This window comes from Protopterus annectens, chromosome 16.part0 (genome assembly GCF_019279795.1).
Source record: "Protopterus annectens isolate FY-2018-M chromosome 16.part0, PAN1.0, whole genome shotgun sequence".
NCBI classification, from domain to species: Eukaryota; Metazoa; Chordata; order Ceratodontiformes; family Protopteridae; genus Protopterus; species Protopterus annectens.
In genome coordinates, this window is record NC_056750.1 from 646187375 (window position 1) to 646201470 (window position 14096).

A 14096-nucleotide genomic window follows, 5' to 3' on the forward strand; every position below is an offset into this window, starting at 1 on the left:
AAGATCCTATCCTCCAAAAAAAATAAAGCCAATCTGGTGGTCCCCTGCCATAAACAAACTCTACAACAGAAGAAAGTAACTGTTGCAAAAAAGAGTAAAATCCAATGATTGGAGGAACTCCCTGGTCAGCCTCAGTAAGAAGCTGAGATCCCTCATAAAATCCTGCAAAGCTAGTTACGAAAACAAAATTGCCACTGATTCTAAAGACAACCACAAAGCATTATATAGCTATGTCAAGAATCTCAATGGCAACACTCAGATCTGCTCTGCATTACAACACAATGGCACTAAATATACAGAACCAACTGATATTGCCAACATCCTGGCAGATAGTTTCAGTGCTAACTTTACCCCCCTCTCTCCCCCTAAAGGGCCCATCTCTATACTGGAAGAATGAAAAGTTCCTGTAATCATGGCTGCACAGGTAAAAAACACACTCTCCAAAGCCAAGAACACAGCATCCATGGGACCTGGCAGCATGCCAGGCTGCATTCTACATGAACTACAGAACAAACTGGCACCCCACCTAAGTACCATGTTCAATCATAGCCTCACCTCAGGCTTTGTGCCCAATGAATGGCGCACAGTGACGGTTATCCCACTCCACAAAAGGGGAGCCACCATGGACCCTGGGAACTACCGCCCCATTAGCCTGATGAGCCTGCTCTGCAAGGTCATGGAATGTATCATCATGGAACTTATAAACAAAGACATTGGTAATCTCCAAACTCTGGACCCCACCCAGTTTGAGTTTGTAAAAGGCAGATCATGTCCCCTAAACCTGATAGACTTCATTGAAGCAGTCACCAAAGCCGTAGACGAGGGTAAGGTGGTTCACACAGCCTATCTAGATCTCGTCAAGGCGTTTGACACCATCCCCCACTCTGGAATTATAGATAAACTTACTAAACTAGGTATAAATCCCTATGTCACAAGATGAGTTGCCAACTGGCTCACACTGACAGAACCCACACTGTGAAAGTAGCAGACTCCAAATCAGACTTCAGACCAGTGAGAAGTGGAGTACCACAGGGTTCAGTCCTGGGTCCTCTCCCTGTTTGGTGTCTACTTCTCTGAAGTACAGGCTAACACAGAAGGTCTTTGGCTAATGAAGTTTGCAGATGACTGCAAACTAGGAGCCATAATCGAAACTCCTAATGATGTGGACATCCTACAAAAGGGCCTAACCGAGACAGATGCCTAGTGTCAAAGCCATGGCCTCAAGCTCAATGCCAAAAAGTGCATTGTCATTCCCTTTGCTAAAACTCTGTACCCATGAACTACCACATAGGTGGTAGTCTACTTAACAGTGAAAGTGTGATAAGAGACCTTGGGACACAGATGGACAGTAGTCTCTCCTTTGATAATCACATCGCCACAGTAGTCAGGAAATCCTTCTATGTGGCACACTTCATTACAAAAGGTTTCTCAGCCAGGAAAAAAGAGGCCATTGTTCCCCTCTATTCTTCACTCATTATACCCACTACAGAGTACAGTGCCCCTTTTGGTATGTACCTCACGAGACATCTGCAACAACTGGAAAGGCCACAGAAATATCTCACAAAGAGGATTACTGGCAGACCGTCTCAAAAAACTCCAGCTTTATTCCGTCGCATATCGCCTACTCAGAGGCAATCTCTGCCTAACATACAAAGCTATGTCAGACCCCGAGCAGATGGACATGCTCCACTTAAAGAAATCCCAAACCCTCTGAGCTACATGCTCTAGGGACCTACACCTTGTCACCACAATAAACAGAACATGCTATAGGGATAGAATCCTGTCCCAGAGACTTCCCATACTCTGGAACAAACTACCTATCTATATAAAACAAAGCTCCTCATTAGCACTCTTCAAGAAAAATCTTGATGACTGGGTGGGAAATAGGAAATTCACCCCGGGGATCACTTCTGTGGCTCTCCTTGACAGTGGCACAGGAAAATGATTTTCTTGGGTGGCGAAAGCCAGGGTACCTTTTTGGCTAGGCTTTTATAGGCCCTAGGGCCAATAGCCTAGTACCTACCTATGAATCTATGAACATATATTGTAGAATATCAACACACAGTAAGTGTACAAAGTACTCTGCTTTGCCTCTTTCCTCACAGCACATCTGAGATATGTTGGGGTCCCTATTATATCATGAAAAGAATAGTTCATCAGATGGCATTTCGAATGGCATTTTGTTCAACATGCTATTCGTTGAACTGTTCTTAATGAGATTGCATTACAGTAGGGATTGGGAAATTTGTCCTTCCCACTGTAGTGCGATCGCAGAGTTGATATATGTAATTAGTGGGGGGGGGGTTGATGAATAGCAATTCCAATGAATGAATGGTTCGATAATATAAAATAGATTTGATATGTTGGCATTATGCAAGACAGCATATCTGTCATGTCTTATTCCTTAAATTGTAAATGGAATAGGCCATGTACAAATGAAATAGCATAAAGTATACAGCCACTAACGAATAAAACTTTGAGATCTGGGTGAGTTCCCAGTAAACAGAAAAGACAAATACAGAGTTTAAAGAGGGAAGTGCAGTAAGTTCATATTACAGACCAGTATGTAACAGAGTAGTTTTATGGGCTGTTCATTAAGAAAGATGTACACAGTTTACAAACTGTGTTTCAGTAGCAACACACAGAATGGTGAATATAGTCTATAAACTCTCTTTCAACCCATCAAGTCAACCATAGTCATTCCTCCCTATCTACAGTTATAGTCTTTCACATCTTTGTCAAGCTATGTGGGTCTGTCCTCACACTGTAAACAAACATCATTTGTGCAGTGGATTCTACCCAAACACTTCACACAGGCACATTAGTAAAGGAAAAGCAAGCAAAAAGAGAAAAAAACGTAGGGTATTTTGCATCTTTTTCAAGCTACATGGGTCTGTCCTCACAATGTAAATCAACCTCATCTGTGCAGTAGATTCTACTGAAACACTTCCCAAAGGCACCTTAACAAAGAAAAAGCAAGCAGAAAGAGAAAACCCTAATATTTCACTTCTTTGTCAAGCTGCCTGGGTCTGTTCTCGCACTGCAAACCAACATCATGTGCACAGTAGATTCTACCCAAACACTTCACATAGGCAGCAAAGAGAATGGAAAATCTTAAAGTATATCACTTCTTTTTTAAGCTACCTGGGTTTGTACTCTCACTGTAAACCAACATCATCTGTGCAGTGGATTTACCCAAATACTGCACACAGGCACCTCAGCAGAGGAAAGGCAAGCAAAAAGGAAAACCATAAGGTATTTCACTTTGTCAAGCTACCTGGGTCTTTTCTTCTCACACTGTAAACTAACATCATCTGTGCAGTGGATTCTACTGAAAGACTTCCCACAGGCACCTTTACAAAAGAAAATCAACTGAAGAGAGAAAACCTTAAGGTACATTTCCCACTTATCCTGCCACTTGAGCTTAGTGTCTTACAGTTCTGTTTCTTTTTATACCTATGTTAAGGCAGATGGTATCTCTATGGCTGTTCTTTGCTTGTCTCTTCCTTTCAAAACAACCTTATCCTAATAGGTACATTCCCTTTAGGGTGACACCGCCTACCTTATTAAAGTTGTGCAGTAACATACACTGCTTTCTTGTCATGCAGTTATTAGCATTGCCTGTTTTCTCCAAGCTCTCCTTTCTGGACAGCTCATGTATTTGTACCTTCCCCTTTTTGAGCTCACTGCTATACACAGGTCTTGACTGATTAACTTCCAGTCCAGTGGAAATTGTATCCCGCTTCGATCTCCTGCCACACTCGATTCCCCAGGCACAACCAAACCACCCATTATATGGACTCTGTTCTATACCCACTGTCAGACCCTCAAGACACACCTCTTAAAAAGATATCAGCATAAAACCACATAACCCTCTTATCTAACTACTACTATATTACTCAAAGTCTTAACTGCCACTTAGAACTTTCCTGTACAAACAGAACACATCTAGCCAGTAATATCCTCACCCCCTACTACCAATGAAAAATGTCTTCATAAAGCACTTGCACAACCTATCATGTCAATATGCATTACCCCTACTTCCATAACTTCCTCACCAACAAAACACCATTACAATCCCTCAGTAATCAGAACAATCCTGTTTTCTAGCTCATCCCACCAGTATCACTCTTCTTTATGATTACCAAGACTCAAACATTTTTATGTCTCTGCCTAAAAATACAAAAGACCCCATTCAGACTATCCTCCATAATCTTTATTTTTCTTCTTTAGGGTAATATTGAACCCACCACAGGCCCAACAACTCCAGTTCCTCATCATCTAAACTACTCCCTTCCTGCACTAGCCTGTGCCTCCTCAATGCACAGAGCATCAGAAACAAGCTAGACCACATAACTGCTTTTATTTCCCACATTTCATACATTCCACCAATCACAGAATCTTGGGTCAAAAAAGACATCCCCAACTTCCAACACTTTCTAACCTCCTACAAGTATGTCAGTGAAACCAGACCAGGCAAATGATGAGGTGGAGGCTCTCTAATTTTGTACAGAAATAACCTAAAGCCAAAAGTCATTGCCCAAGGAAACACCTCCTCAGATGTCAGTTCTAACTGGATTCTCTGAAAATTTCCATCTCACAAAGGCAAACCAGTATTGATCACTAAAGTCTCTGCACCACCCCACACCCCTCGCTTCCCTAGCTAAATTCAAATCACTCATCACTAACATCCTTAATAACTGTGCCAAAAATAATAACATAGTCATTCTAGGTGACTTCACTCTTAATTATCTTGGCCCTCTTTCATTTGACATGAATATTTTCCTAGCAGACCTATGTATTCTTCATCACATAAAACAGCCAACAAGACCTAACCTCAGGTCCTCCAAACACTTCAGATACAACATGATTATTACAAACATACCAAACTCCATCACCAACATAAACATTCTGCCACCAACACTAAGCAACCACTGCCCAGTCACTTTTGCAGTTGTCAACTATTCTATAAAATACCACCAACATTAAAAGCCTTCAGAAGCCAGAGTAGCACAAATATAGACAAACTTAGAACCTTTCTCACAGCCCATGACTGGAACTATATACTCTTCTTACATGTCCCTAATACAACAGCTGTAAGCCTAACTGACTTTTTACACCAGCTGCCAGGCAAATTCTTCCCACTTATCCACAGCCTTAATAAACCCAGCAAAACTGAATGTCTATCCACTGAATCCAAGCATCTTTTAATTCTAAGGGATGAAGCATGGCAAAAATGAAAACAGATCCCCCCAACTGACAATTGCACCCCCTTTTTATCTTGCATAACCTAGCCAAGACGTCCATCAGAAGACACACAAGAAATCTCCAAACAAAATAACAAATGGTATTCTTACATTCCCCAAAGACTTTATAAAGACGTTAACTTACTTACAGGAAGTAAACCTCCACATGATACCCTGTCTAGAAACATCATTCATTGTGGTACAACAAAACTTTCTCCAGAAGATTTCTTTAAATAATTTAGCAATATTCCATCAAATAACTCCACACCTCCCACAGATCATGCATTGCCCAACCCACCTCCATTCATTTTCCTCTTCCACTTCAAATGCGTATGTCCCAAGGAAGTATCTATTCTACCTGAAAATATTTCCCTGACACCTCTCCTGGATCTGACAATATAAACCCATGATTCATATATCACTGCAGAGAACAACTATGTCTTCCTTTCGCCCACATATATAATCTATGTTAGACATCTATGTTTTCTTCTCACCCACATATATAATCTGTCATCATGCCACAGATTTGAAAAACTGCTCTAATTAAACCCCTCACGAAGCAAACCATCCCAAAAGAAACTTCTCATTTCTGTCCTGTAGCCATCCTCCCAATTCTCGGTAAACACCTTGAACAAATGGTTTGCACCCAACTTTCCCTCTATATCCAGCAGTACCACCTGCTGTCCTCCAAACAAAATGGATTCTGGCCTATATGAAGTACTATGACAACACTTTAGTCCATAACGGATGACACCCTGCTAAACTCTAATGGTGGCCTCCTTACAGGTGCCATATTTATAGACCTGACAAAGGCATTTGACCTCATTGACCACTATCTTCTCCAAAATAAACCAATTGAAATTGGCATCATGCTGCTCCCTGATTTAAAAACTTCTTCACTGCTGACACTTCTGAGTTAGAGCAGGATCCTCCCAATTAGAATCTGCACCTGTTATCAAATGTGTACAACAAAGATCCATTCTTGCACCTCTGCTCTTCTGTATATTGACTAAAAAAACTTCCTTGTGATCTCCTCCATCTCCTGCTTATTCTTTATGTGATGATATCATTTACTGATCCAGTCACTCTCACACCATCATTCAGTGCCATCTCCAGTCACACTTACATGAGCTCCACCAATGACTCATTAATCATAAACTACTTCTCAACCTCAACAAGACCAAAACTATGATTTTTTGGAACTGCACAGAAGATTCACCAAGCACCTGACCCTTTAAGTATCTTTGACCTACACAACCATTCCACAGAGATAACCTCCACCTTCAAGTACCTAGGACTGTGACTTGATCAGTCACTACATTTCCATTTCCACATATACAGAGTGAGATCCAAAATAAACTCAATCCTCTTATTGGCCAAAAAGATCTCCCCCTTTCTATCCCAACCACCCAGATCAGCCAAAGGCAAAGGAGTTCTCCTTTCTCAACTTGAATATGGGTTCCCGATTTTTGCTTCTGTCTCCAAGGAAAAAAATTACCACACTACAGACCATCTCTAACAGCAGCTACCAATTCATTGCAAACTCACCTCTCTATGAGCATCCCTCTCTCATCCTAGAAAAAAAGCCAAATAGCTACCCATGAAACAAAGATATAACCTACTTTAGGTTCCAACTTTACAAACTACTCCATCTCCACACATTTAATACCCTTGCAGCTAGACTTCATGAAAAACCTTCTCATACAAACTGAGACACTATTCCAAGCACACCAACTCTCATTATTTCTGGAACTAAACTTCTCGGCACTGCACAAGATTTTTTTCTCAGAAACCTACTCTTTGGCACGCTCACCCCATCTACATTAAGGAAATCAGAATGCAGCTCAAAAAGCACTTCATCATCCAAGCCAAATGCTCCTGTTTCAGCACAGGACATATCTGCTAACCTATCTCCTGTCAGAGTTTGTTCTCCCCTCTCAAGATTCACTGAAGATTGACCCACTTTGCACTCTGCTTATTCACCAGAATGTGTATACAATTTTTCTATGTAATTAGTCTGAACCATTCTGTTATTTCTTACATTTCTGTATTTCTGTTAGTGAAATGTTTTGTATTTTACCTGGGATAAGTCTGAAATTGGTCAGTATTGATCAGCACTCTACCCTGGTAAACAAATGTAAATAAACTCATGAAGTCCGTGATGCTGGCTTGCCTGTAGATACTGTATACCATGACGTCAAGGCAACTTTTGATTCAATGGAACATGAACCGCTGCTAAGGAATACAACCATAATATATTTAAATAGTGAAAACATAATATCGTGGTTGGTATCATGGTTGAAAGATGAAATGGATAGCATAAAATGTAGCATAAAATCTTTGTGGTTTATCGTAGATACGGACATCCATGAGGATCGAAATCATATCTTGTGTTATTTAATAATTTATATATGAGGGACATTCTATGCATGTTTGGCTTGCAGTTAACTGAAAAGGATGACTGATAGAAAAGAGAATGGATAAGGCCAAGAGGAATTTCTAAATAAAATAATATTTGAGCTTGTAGAAACACAATAACATTTAATGTACTATATGTGAAGTAATGTATTTCAAAGAAAACAAATATTAAATATGATTACTTCTTGGATAATGATGAAATCCAGGTGAGCAAAGAAGAAATTGGTGGGTTACTGTGATGATGTAGAATTCATAAAACATTGACCTGTGGTCAAAGCAAAGGCATAAATTATAATCACATTTGCAAAACATATTATATAGTACAGGACTAAGGAAGTCCTGGCAACATTGAATGGGGTTAGAAAATAGGCTTCAGGAAACTGAGTGCTTATAATCTAGAATGAAGAAGTCATATTAACATTATATAATGCATAAAAGATATGAGTTTTATAAAAAACAAATTTAGGTTCCAAGAATAAAGAAGATATGCTTATACTATATAAGGTCTTGACAAGGCTGCATGAAGTATTTGGAGCTAAAGAACAAAAACTGTGACTGAAGAAGATGAAAAAAACTACAAGATGTGTGAGGACATAGTGAAATTATTGTCATGGGGTGGTATCGGAGGAGATTTAGTATATGTATACCAAAAGAGATTCACAATTATAGCACATTATTGGTGATGGATTTTTTGATAGTACGCAAAGTACTAATGGAAGAAATGTTTGTAAGTGGGAAGGTTAGCAGAAATAAAAATAAGTCATTATCAAATGGTAAAATACGCATGAGTCAGAATATCATCAGTTTGGATTAAGAGATTGGATCATTTCAGCTGTATAAGAAAGACAAAATTAAGATTTTGCAATTAACAACCATACAGTGGATATAAAAAGTGTACACACCCCTGTTAAAATGCCATTTTTTTATGATGTAAAAAAATGAGACCACAATATATCATTTAAAAACTTTTCTCACCTTCAATGTGACCTATAACCTGTACAATTCAATTGAAAAACAAATCTGTTAGGGAAAAAAATATAAAAAAAACGTACAATAAGCTGGTTGCATAAGTGTGCATACCCTTAAACTAATACTTTGTTGAAGGTCCTTTTGGTTTAATTACAGCATTCAGTCTTCTTGGGTACACACCTATCAGAGACTCTGATTAACCCCAAATAAAGTTCAGCTGTCCTTGTAGGAATTTCCTGACATTTACTCAGTTGTCTGCTACAGCAAAAAACATGGTTTGCAGAGAGCATACAAAGCATCAAAGGGAACTCATTGTTGAAATCAGTCAGAAGAAGGGTACAAAATTTTTTTTACAGCATTGGATGTACCACGAAACACAGTGAAGACAGTCATCAAAAAGTGGAGAGAACATGGGACAATTGTGACATTGCAAAGAACTGGACATCCCTTCAAAATTGCTGAAAAGACAAGACAAAAACTGGTCAGGGAGGCTTCCAAGAGACCTACAGCAACACTGAAGGAGCTGCAGGAATTTCTGGCAAGTACTGGTTGTGTACTACACGTGACAGCAATCTCCCGTATTCTCCATATGTCTGGACTATGGGGAAGGGTTGCAAGACAGAAGCCTTTTCTTACACAGAAAAACATCCATGTCCAGCTAAAATTTGCAAAACACTACATCAAGTCTCCAAAAAGCATGTGGGAAAATGTGTTGTGGTCTGATGAGACCAAGGTTGAACCTTTTGGTCACAATTTTAAAAGGTACGTTTGGTGCAAAACCAACACTTCACATCACCAAAAGAACACCATCCCCACATGAAGTATGGTGGTGGCAGTATCATGCTTTGGGGTTGCTTTTTTTCAGCTGGAACTGGGGCTTTAGTCAAGGAGGAGGGAATTATAAACAGTTACAAATATCAGTCACTTTTGGCCCAAAACCTTCAAGCGTCTGCTAGAAAGCTGAAGATGAAGAGATATTTCACCTTTCAACATGACAATGATCACAACCATACAGCCAAATCAACCAAAGAATGGCTTCATCAGAAGAAAATTAAAGTTTTGGAATGGCTCAGACAGAGCCCAGACCTAAATCCAATAGAAAGTCTGTGGGGTGACCTGAAGAGGGCTGTGCACAAGAGATGCCCTCACAATATGACAGATTTGGAGCACTTTTGCAAGGAAGAGTGGGCAAATATTGGCATGTCAAGATGTGCCATGCTGATAGATTCCTACCTAAGAAGACTGAGTGTTATAATTAAATCAAAAGGTGCTTCTACAAAGTATTAGTGTAAGGGTGTGCACACTTGTGCAACCAGCCTATTGTACGTTTTTTTTTTATTTTTTATATTTTTCCCCTAACAGATTTGTTTTTCAAATGAATTGTACAAGTTATAGGTCACATTGAAGGTGGAAAAAGTTTTGAAATGATTTATTGTGTTTTCATTTTTTTATATCACAAAACCCTAGCATTTTAACAGGGGTGTGTACACTTTTTATATCCACTCTATATATATGGGGCATTGAGAATACGGTATGAAGGACAGATATCCCATAAGCAAACATCCATGTATATTTTGTATTTATAACCTTAAACCTCATTATCAAGATATACGTTAATGTACTAGAGAAGGAAAAGTGTTGCTTCTGATTGCACTGTACTTAAACTAATGATTTGCTGGTAGTAACATCCTCATTCCAATTCTACTACTGAAGAGAACTCATTTGCAGTTATTTGCTATAACACACAGCACATACAATTAATCCTGAGAAAGACAAGACACAACACATGAAAAAAAAGACAATAGGTAATAAAATCATGCTATAAGGAGCATTAGGTTTTATTGAATGAACAACACAGGCAAAGTTTATGCTCAAGGTTTTGCTTCTACTGAAGCAAAAAAAAAACAGAAACATTTAGACACAGATGCCATACTGTTCTATAATTTGTACAGATTATAATATGCTTCTTATTATTCACATTTAAACATGTTAGTTAAATAGCATTTTGGTGTATTTTGAAACATAGAAAGCTGTCCAGCAATGTTACAGGAGTAGCAAAACCAGATACTGTAATAATATTATTTATTTATGTCTTGCAGCTTAGACAATGAATACAAAGGCATGCATATTTAATAAGACAGGCCCTCACCCTTATCTGAAGCCTCCTCAGTTCAGAAAAGCAAGAAGAATACAACTATGCAGCATTTTCACTTATCTAATAAATCATTGTTGAACCTTAGTGTGCATGTTTAATCCTGTTTGAAACAAAATACAGCCCACTGTAAATGACATTTAACCTTGTTGCAGGCTTAAATTTCTTTTAATAAAAAACAGAAAATTGAGAGTGTGTGACTCTATGAAGAACTCAAAGAATATGAAGCATTGCTGATACTTAAATATGTCATTTTAAGAAACGTACTTAGGTTTTATGTTGTAAGAGTATATTAGATATTGATAACATTGAATATACATTAAATAATGATTATGATTGTTTACAAAAAAATGTTGCTGACACATTTTTTGATATATTCATTAAGAATAGATAGACAATAAAATGTTGGTTATTCTTTATTGTACTTTGTAACGTATTTAACTGTAAAATGTTATACATTGACACACAATGATAAACTTAAAATAATCAGTTCAGGAAAGTTCTTATTTGTTCAGCTGAGTCTGGACTGGTATAAGTATGTGTCATGCTTTTGAAAGGACATTGTTGATTTTACTTCCATTAAAATGTTTTTCCTTGTGTCCAAAATTCATTCCATAAATTAATATTTCTTTTTTTCCTCTTAGGTCACAAATATGCACTGGTCTATATATCCTATATCCTCTATTCAAGGGTTGCTACCATAGCTGTGTACCTTTTAATGTGCATACTTGAGGATTTGATGCAATTCTGCAGGTCTAATTTACCAGTGAGTAATAGTGGAGCAGTATCCCCCTAGTATCTCATGTTGCAGACACTGCTGCAGTGTTATGTAACTGCATGCCTTGGTTTGCTGCACAAACCCATTACAAGGGCACTTCATGACACAATCATTGCTCATTTGCTGTTAACACCCTCTCCTCAGTTCTGAGCCAAGTATCTCCATGTTGCATCATCACTTGCAAACCTTATCTATTCTATCTAGCCATCCATCCATCTAACGGGATACTAACGTATTTCGGCTTTTCCTGGTTAGGGGTCACCACAGCAGTACTCTGGCCTGCTAATGACTGGCAGTGGATTTTTACAGTGCTGAGGTCCCAGCCCAATGTCCAACCTTCAAAGAAGGCACACCCATTCAAGCACGCACCTACCTGTATGTCTTTAAATGTCACTCGACCATGGGGAGGACATGCAGACTCCACAAAGAAGGCGCTCCAGCCAAGAACCGAACCAGAGAACAACCGGCAACAATGGTAACCACTGCACCACCGCGGCTATGCAGTGAAATTAGCATGACATTCTACTGACTAGCTTCTTGCTTCTTTGTGAATTTCAGAGTATTTTCTGTACACTCTCCTCAATTTTCATTTGAAATGCTTTTCCTTCAACCACTATTGAAGCATTGCCTTGTCCTATGATAATGTTAAATGGGAGACTCCTGCAGTCATGGTCCTATGACTCAGATTTATATATTGTACATTATACATTATACATGGCCTAATATATGTATATCTATTTGACAACTTTATTCTAATACTTTCTTTGTAAAACAAATGTATTTTACTTGACTAATATAGGTAAAGGAAAATGATGTATACATAGTAATATCTGTATTACTTATTTTGATATTTGTGAAGACTGTTTATCTCATTGTGTTGTGTTAGTAATTTAAAGTACTTGTAATTATTTTATTATAAGCCCTGAATTAGTCTGAACTTAAAATCTCTTCTTGAGAGATGAGAATGAACAACTTCATTCACCATAAAGAATTCCTTATCTGCAGGACAAAATGCAAGATAAAATCAAAAAAGAAAACGTATCACTGAAAAACAAAGCTAACTATAATTGTATCACAACCTAAATATTTCTGGAGAGTATTAAAAGATTCACCATATTTTGAAGAAGTCCAGTAAATCATTACCACTCCTGTTTACATGATTCAAAAGAAAAAAATGTCATATTAGTATTCCACCTTCCCCACAGCATCACCTAACAGTAACCCTGTCACATCTACCATGCAAAGACCAACCCAGCCCTTCCCTGTTTGCAAAGCTTCATCCCAATTTTGTTTTAAAGTAGTGACCCAGGAAGAGTACATGAACTTTTTGAAAACCTAGTTAAGAAAGCTAACTCTAAGCAATGCAGCATTCAACCCTCCTGCTCTCTCATTGTTGCCTGTTTACTGGTCAAATCCTTTGCATACATTTTTAATCTCTTCTTGACCACTACCATTGTCACCCTTTAGTTTAAAAATCCCTGGTCCTCCCCATCCCATTATAAAATGAGCTGGGATTGGAAAGGTCAGAACCAGTGACCTATGATTACATTTTGGAGAAAGTTGCACAACTCTTGGGGATAAGGAAGAATATATATGACACAAAACATCTGCTCTGATTAAATTGTCTAGATGGAGGAAAAGATGCCTATATGTGTGGCAAATTTAAAAACAATAGTTTTCAAAAAATAGGCAACATGGGGATATTGTATTGTCTTTAAAGGCTGTATGAAAGGGAAACAAATGAAATTATATATTATGTTTTCTCTTAATCTAAAATTAATTTCTACTGTAAGGTGTTTCAGTATGGAAATATTTAATGCACTCTGTTCTTCAGATCTGTTTGTTTCTTTATGTGTGTACAAGTTCTCATGTATACCTATCCAGGTGCCACCTGAACCATCTCCATATTATGCCGGTATAGCCCAAAAACCATCCCCACATTATGCAGGTACGGCCCAATTTGGCAGAAGAATGGTACCTCATGAGTGCAACACAACTGATTCCTGATGCAGCTTTGCAATTCTATTATAATAATAAACAAATGCCTCACTTGTGCATAGAATAAATGGTACATCTGACGTTCTGGTATCATTGGTAGAGAAGCTATCTGCTGAGCCATGTATTCCTATGTCCAGTAAAATAATAGTGAGAAAAAATATTTTAGCAGTTATCAGCTCTGCCCTGAGAACTGTGCAATGTGCTGGCATAGTTCAAATTTCTTTACTTGTCTTGAATGTCCATTATATAATAATAGACAACAGAATAATAATTAGATGGTCTGACTAAAACACACAATGAAAACTGTTACTAATCATGGAGAACTAAAGCTCTGAGTTAATGAAATGGTTATTACAGTGACACCATTATGCTTCCCATGCCAACGTCAATACTACAGTATTCCTTACTCCTTCATCACGGCACTTTTTAGGGGAACTTCTGGTATTTACTCTCATTTTTCCCAACCATACAGTATGCAGTCTTAACCACAGTAAAGCATGATTATCTTATGAGATTCTATTGGGACTACTGTGCA

General features: G+C 38.2%; 1 protein-coding gene across 1 annotated transcript in view; it reads left to right on the plus strand.

Annotated features, from left to right (window-relative positions):
• LOC122790408 (mannose-specific lectin-like) overlaps positions 1-10975 on the plus strand; it is a 230592-nt gene extending 219617 nt beyond the window's left edge. The window contains exon 4 of the mRNA XM_044057926.1: positions 10733-10975. The gene's annotated coding sequence lies outside the window, so the exon portion shown is untranslated. The remainder of the gene's footprint in view (positions 1-10732) is intronic.
• Positions 10976-14096: the final 3121 nt, after the last annotated feature.